This window comes from Meleagris gallopavo, chromosome 3 (assembly GCF_905368555.1).
Source record: "Meleagris gallopavo chromosome 3, MGAL_WU_HG_1.1, whole genome shotgun sequence".
Taxonomy (NCBI): Eukaryota; Metazoa; Chordata; class Aves; order Galliformes; family Phasianidae; genus Meleagris; species Meleagris gallopavo.
The window spans coordinates 88579931-88587717 of record NC_139406.1 but is presented as its reverse complement, the minus strand read 5'-3'; the positions used below and the strand labels follow the sequence as shown (position 1 = coordinate 88587717).

At 36.1% G+C, this 7787-nt stretch overlaps 1 non-coding gene across 1 annotated transcript; it reads left to right on the top strand.

Moving 5' to 3' along the window:
• Positions 1-4384: 4384 nt before the first annotated feature.
• Positions 4385-4457, top strand: TRNAV-UAC (transfer RNA valine (anticodon UAC)). Its single transcript has one exon. It is a non-coding gene; the product is annotated as a tRNA-Val (tRNA).
• Positions 4458-7787: the final 3330 nt, after the last annotated feature.

Genomic DNA, 7787 nt, shown 5'->3' with positions numbered 1-7787 from the left:
AAATTTTGTGTACTCTTAGTAGAGCTTGGACGACTTATCTGGGTTTCACCTATGGGGCTCATACACTCCACAAAGTAGAACTGTGGTGATGTCTCCAGGACCTGTACTGTATCATCACATCATCCCTTAATGGCAATATGGTGGGATGTTCCTGCAACAGGGATGCTTATTAGTCAGATTGTGGACTGCAAAAGCAGCCGTGTTCTCACCCTGCCTTACTTCTTCTCATAGCAATGTTTAATGTTAGCAGGACTATGGCCATCTCAGCGTAAATTGAGATCAGGGATCTTGAATTCTGTGTTTTGTTTTGCTTTGTTTTCCACCTGGCAATTCTCTAAATGGTAGCAGCATAAAGCTGGAACTTTCTGTATGACATTTCATAAATCAAACTGCTTTATGATTTGTTAAGTAAAAGTGGAAGGACTGGAAACAAAGCATGTGCGTTCCATGTTAAAAATATGGTAGCTTTCATTACTAGTAGATCTCCCTTTCTATATATGTGTTTTAATGCGAGTAACCTTTTCCATAGTATAATTCAAATAGATCATTTCATAGAATTTTTGTGGATTAGAGATTCATTGGTGACTTTTGAGGAAAAGAATCTCCTATTTGTTTTTATGGAAGTGATAGTTATGGGTTCTCATTTCAATGCCTGAACTGTATAATGTGAATTAAAGACAAAACTTTGTGTCTCTCACATGCAACTTGTGTTACTTAAGTGCTAAATGTCTTTCACTTTTTTCTAAAAAAATTGTCAAAATATTCAAGAAGAAAGCGAAATAAAACATACTTTTACCATTCCTAAATTTTTTCATGCTAGATAACCAGTCTTTTTTATTTATTCTATTGGAAAGGCTCCTGTAAGTACATTATGATTATGTGTTTTAAATGTAAAATATTTTGTACTCACTTTGTAGATGATCCAGAAAATATCTTTATTTCACAAAAAATGATTTGATGGACATATAGGAGAGAGAAAGAAAATCAGATCGCAGAGAACTTGCACTACAAAACAGATTAATATGAATGAATTGCTTTTTTATGTCTTTCATCCATTTCTGCTTGTATCTGATGCACAGAAATATTTGACTTGTGGCAAACTTGACTGCAAATATTACGGCAATAACTTTATTTCTATTTTTTCTGCTATTCATACTTATTAATACGTGCCTAAACATCAGAATGAGCTTAACTGTATTGTTAAACTGGAGACATTACAGATGTGGGGTCTTGGACAGAGTTTGCATCTAATCAGTGTAAATCTGCAATTAAAAATGGAAGTAAATTACATTTGATAAAGAGTGGTTATCCTATCTCTCCCTGTATATGCCTTTTGGAAAATATTTCTGATATATAATCTAATCAAACTTGAAAAATCATTCTCTCATTAGACCAAAATTTAATCTCATAAAGCTCAAAATTCTATTTGTTCATAATTTCCTGAATTCTAGGGCATGTAATTTTCAGATTTGACCAGTGTTTCTGAGCTGCTAAGTGCTTTGGGTGTTTTACATAGAGGGATCTAAGAAAACCCCTCCCGTGTATAAACAATATTTAGAGGATGTGCCTGCTTAAAATTCAGACTCTTTATGTGGAGATTAATTACTCCGGATCATTGAACATATTCCTAAATAAAGAGTTTGGCACGTGCACTATGGATTTGTGTTAATTTAGTTTAACCAGTATAAGGAGCCAAAGGTACAAAGTCTGTCCTATGGCAAAATGTCACAACATGCTCCTTCGCATCAGGTGTAAAGGGCATTTCAGTGGGAGCAAGAAGTACTGAAAGCCCCACAAGGCAATTCAGCTGTTCACTTCTGCTATCAGAGGTGACTGTGAAAACATTACTCTTGATGGCATTAGATCTGCAAATTCTTTTCTAAAAGGGGAAATCATCTCGCTTCCATCACGTAAGCTTTTCTGAAAGGACTTACTGCCTTGACCAGTATGGAAAGGGCACAAGCAGTCAATGGACCATTTCCTACAGAAATTTTGTTTAAAGACTTTACTGTCAGAACATCTAACAGGTTGCTCTTGGGATAACCTTGTGTTGTGACAATGGTGTATTCTGTTGCTAAGCCGTATCAAGTGTCTGCAACCTCTGCCAAACCAATCTGCTTGAGATAAAACTGTCAGTAACGTTGTCTGTGAAAGCTTTGTTTATAGTAGCACTGTGTCGACTGAATTTTGCTAAAAGCCAAAGTAAATGACAAACTGATCAAACATCAACTATCTGTTCTTGGTGTTACTGACAGAAAGCGTCTTCCAATTGCCATGTTTTTCTGAGGCTCTGGGGAATATCTGTCCATCTTCTTAGGGCAAATGGAGATTTATCTCCTTGATCCAGAGGAACATCCTACAATCTGAAGCAGCTTAATGAAAAAGATACTGGTTATCTTAGTTTTATCATTATCTCTATTCACTGTAGCTGTTCATAATCAATTCTTCAGCATGTTAAATAACTATCTAAAAACTGTTTTACAATTAACAGTGCTGTAGGAGAAATAAACAGGTTCTGACAATATGTTTCTCATGCAAGATAAACACTATTTACCTTCAACCTGGCTCTGTTACATACATTGGGTCAAACAATAACAACACTAAAATGAAAAAGGTCAATTCTGCAGCAGACAGTGCACTGGTATGCTTGAGAAAGGAACATCAATTCTGGAGGCCAATAATACTCAAAGGAACAATGTGACACTATTTGACTGCCCAATCTGAAAGATAAGATATCTACTTATAGCTGGGTCAGCTGGGATAGCATTTGATAGAATTCAAGCTTCAACATGCTCAGAGTTTCATCTCGAAATGAAACCTTCAGTTAGACTTCCAGCATGTCATACTGAGTATTTTTCATGGCATCATGTTAATGTATTTCATTTATACTCTAATGAAGGAAAAAAAAAAAAAAGAAGAAAGAGTATTAGAAACTAATACAGAATGTCTGAACAGTCATACTTGTAAAGAAAGAAATTACCAAAATATAGGCAATGCATTGTGTTTTCTTGTTTTGTGTTGTGGGTTTTTTTTCTGTTTGTTTGCTGTTAAGAAAAATAAATCAGATTACCGTTAAAAATTAAACTATAAATATTATCTCTGTGAACGGCAGAGTACTTTGTATTTTCTATCAAAAATCCTCAAAGCAAAAAACAGGAATTAAATCCCGAAGCAACTATGCTAGAATGGCATTCTGTCACCAGGAAATTAAAACTTTATATCCTTGTGAAAATTCATTTTCCATATAAAAATTTTCAGAACAATGACAACACATTAAATTGTGCATGTTTTTTTGCTAATGCATACTTGAAATTCTTAAGAATCTTAGTCAACTGTTCATAAATTCAGAAATTCTTTTGTCTAATATAGAAAGCAAACTCTTGCCAACTGTGACAATAAATATAAACATTCTTCATTTTTATGAGCACTTCTATTTTAAATGAAATGAAGGAGGTCTGTAACAACAATCATGACTAAATATTATTAATCACAAAGAAGTATGTTTTATTCTGTGGAAACAAAAACAACAAGCAAACAGCTAAACCTGACAGTGTAAGCTGTAAAACAATAAAGCATGTTCAGTAGAGAAATAACGATGCCTTCACTGATTCCCGTGCAATACACAATAAATGTTTATATGCCATATGAAAGAATAATGTTGTGCTGTTTTTGCTGCACCAAATTAGTAAAAGGGGTCAAACAAACATGGTGAATACTTCAATGAGAAGAATCTATGTTTGTTTTGGAGATAAAAAACGTCTTGATAAAGAGGTGCTTTGCTGAAATGAATGAGATAAGATTTGTTAATCTAAATGTGATTCCTCTGAACATGACTGTGTTGTTTTCAGAGCTTCTCTCTCCAACTGGCTTTTGTGTTTGGAGAGCTGTGCCAGGCACACCTGGATATAACAGAGATGCCCTGGTACAACTCTATAGTCTGTGAAGTTCCTGTTGATAGTGGAAAAGTTGTTCATGCTATAATTCACAGGATGGCTTACAGACTTGACATTCAAACAGAATAAATTACTCTCTAGACTCCTTTGACTCCATATTAACTTTAAATGTTATTTATGCTTATTTCTGATATTTTCACTGAAGATGCCTCCATTAAATCTTGTGGCTTCTACCCTTTGTTTAAACTACCTTCCAGCCTATCTTCAGTAATTATTTGGAATGAGAGCTTTCTGACTTGGATTACAAATTGTGTCCATTCTTTAGGATTTGCTGTGTACTTTTTCCAAACCATGACACTGAATGTAAATATTGTGTAGAGGACTCAATGGATACAGCATAAAGTGTCTACACTGAGGCCAGTCTTCCCAACTACAGTTAAGATGGAGGGAGTGGGAGAGATCATTTCATGGTACAGTGTCATATTTGTGGTGGTTCCATAGTGTAGTGGTTATCACATCTGCTTTACACGCAGAAGGTCCTGAGTTCGATCCTCAGTGGAACCATCAGCACTAAACTTTAGTACAAATGTTCCATCTCTCTTATGAAGGAGAGGAGGAGAGAGCTTGGGGGGCTGTTCAACCTGGAGAGGAAAAGGCTTCCTCAGATGGGATTTTATCAGTATGTATAAACAAAGAGTGAAGAAGATGGAGATTTTTTCAGTGGTGAAATGGCACCGCATTTTAGAGGCAACTGGAAAACAGGAGGATCCGTCTGAGCAGCCCTTGTACAAAGGGCTGTGATCCTTATGGTCCTTTTCAACACAGGCCATTCTATGATTCTATCACAGAATCACAGAATTTGATGTGGGTTTGGAAGGGACCTCTAGAGACCATCGAGACCAACCCCCCTGCCAAAGCAGGTTCCCTACACCAGGTCGTACAGGTAGGCGTCCAGGCGAGACTTGAATATCTCCAGAGAAGGAGACTCCACAACCTCCCTGGGCAGCCTGTTCCAGTGCTCCGTCACCCTCATCGTGAAGAAGTTCTTACGCACATTCGTGCAAAACTTCCTATGCTGCAGCTTATGTCTGTTTCCCCTCGTCCTGTCTCCACGTACCACTGAAAAGAGACTGGCCTCACCACTATGGCCGCCACACCTCAGATATTTATAAACCTGGATCAGGTCCCCTCTATGATTCTATGATTCTATAATTCTATGATTCTATGATTTTATGATTCTATGAAAAACATCTAGGTTCTGTGCAGGTACCACAAAAGATTCCTCTGATATTCCAGAGCATCTCACGAATCACTGATTGCTAATACTTAGGCAGTTCAGTTATATCACATTATATTATATATAATTATATATAATGAATTATATAACACAATGGGTTGGATAGAAAGGGACCTTAAAGATTATCTAGTTCCAACACCCCTGCTAGGGACAGAATTATGCCCATGAATAAATAATGAATAAAATCAATTCCAGATTGTTGTTAGGAGTGCTACTCTTAAACTCCAAAGAACAAGAAGTGGCTCCATTTTCCCTTTGCATTCTTAAGATGCTTTTAAATAAGAAGCAAGGGAAATGTGCATCTTGCTCCTCTTTCTTCTAAAACCTGGCTTTTGAAACCATCCTTTTGCTGCTGCTGGAAATTTTGCTTGAAGACAGCTAGGCAATAACATTTGCTAAAGTTTTTTTCCACTGGGTCAATTATATGTGTAAGAAAACATTCCAGCTAAGAGTTTCAACATTTGCAAAGCATTTTTGTTTAATTTATTTATTTTTAGAACTAAAATTTCAGCTTATTTCTTTCCAGAATACATTCAATTGCCCAAACATTCTTTCACAACAAAGAGAAGTGCCTTAATATAATTATTATTAGAGATTCAAAACAGAAGTATCTATTTAATCAGGAGGAGGCATTTTGTCTGTTGGGTTTTTAAATACAATGATGACAATGGCAAATGATTAGTTAATTATGATACGAAAATTACATCTAATCTCTACTGATTTGTAAGAGTGTGAGGCTGCTTCATTCTTGATCTTTGTCATAAGAATCTGCATAAAGATGAAGTGGAACTGCTTTTCTTGTAATATCATGGATCTTACCCTGACAGTTTCTGTTAATTCATATTTTATTGAATTAAAATTGTTATTCCTAGTACAATAATCGAGGATTGTCATAAGTGATGACCCAGAAATGGAGTCTCCCCTGTACAGTGCTCTGTATTTTTTTATGAGAGAGCTCTTGTTCCCAAATCTTGCCATCTCCACAGACATGGAGCCAAATCTCGGATAAATTAAGATGTGCATAATGCTAGACAAAGTTCATGCAAACAGCTTCCCAATTAACTCAAGGCCTTTAAACATGGAGTTAACATACAAAAGTCATCTTGCTAGTTGCATGTCAGAGCTGACAGAAATTGCTTTAATATTTAGACTGCTACTGTTAAAGTGTATTTCCTTTTTAGTCCAAACTAGATAGCAAGATGCTTAAAGTGCACTTTCTCAAAATATATGGCCATCATATAAACTGTTTCTTCAGAGAAGATCCAACAGTGTGTCCATACAGTCCAGAAAGCCAACCGTATGCTGGGTTGCATCAAAAGAAGTGTGGCCAGCAGGTCAAAGAAGGTGATCCTCCCCTTTGAAGGCATTCAAGGTCAGGCTGGACCGGGCTCTGAGCAACCTGGTGTAGTTGTATGTATCCTTGTTCCTTGCAGGGGACTTGGACCAAATGACCATTAGAGGTCCCTTCCAACTCAAAAGTTTCTATGATTTGATGTATCTATTTCTCAGCTTTTTCCTGATATTAGTTTTGCCATTTCAGATTGCATAGATCAGACAGATCCTGTCAATGCAAAATCTGCTAATACGTAGCCCAATCAGCAGAGGATTATTAGTATTCTGATGTTTATATTGGTCACAAGTATACTTAGCAATCAGCTTCAAACTTTCCTAATGGAAAAAAAAAAAAAAAAAAAAAAAAAAAAAAAGAGAGGGAGAAATAGAAAAATTCCAATATAATTTATGAAATATTTGCATTTCAAGAATTGCAATGCAATTCAACATCTTGTTAAAGCTCTTTTGTGATCATTTGTGGTGAGTTACCTTTATTAATTAATTTTGTAAATATCATCAGAGAGACTTCATACGTTTGTCATGCTTAATGATGTCATTTGTGACTGCTGTACCAGACTTATTGTTACTGTAGCCATCAGATGCATTTCTGCCATTGGACTGCTATTTTCACAAGTCTCCCCTTACAATTCTAGTTAATTAAATCAGTGAATTGTTATGTGAAATTCTATGGTTTGACTTGATTGCGTAGTGTTGGGCACAATGGGGGCATCAGATCATTGCACACAGAGATTAGCATTTCCACCACCTTAGAAGACATAATGCATATACTCTGCTTAGCTTCCACTTGCCTACAGGAAACAAAAATGTGTTCAAAAGTGATGCCAGATTCTTCTAACCTAAATACATAAAATGTCTGGCTTCCCACACAAACCTATTAGGAGAACTATTTTGAATGATTGAGGAATTTCACAAGCAGGAAAAGTAATGGGAAAAAAAATCAGCATTATTAATATTACAGAAGACCGCAGTACACCTGTCAAGGACTGAGACACCACTGTACCACGTAGAATATGGCCAATCAGCACAGCTCTCAGCAAAGTGAGTGGAGAATGTGCTGAAAATTTTCACTGGAAACTGCCAGATTGTCTAAATAGAAGAATTATTCTACTTTCACTAATCACAACTTTTCTAGAGATGTTTTAAATATCAGCCTTTCATTTTAGAATGGCATTTTGAATGTAAACTAACATCTAAGTACAGCAAAAATACATGGAAGGTATCACTTCAGTTACTGCTTCAGTTAC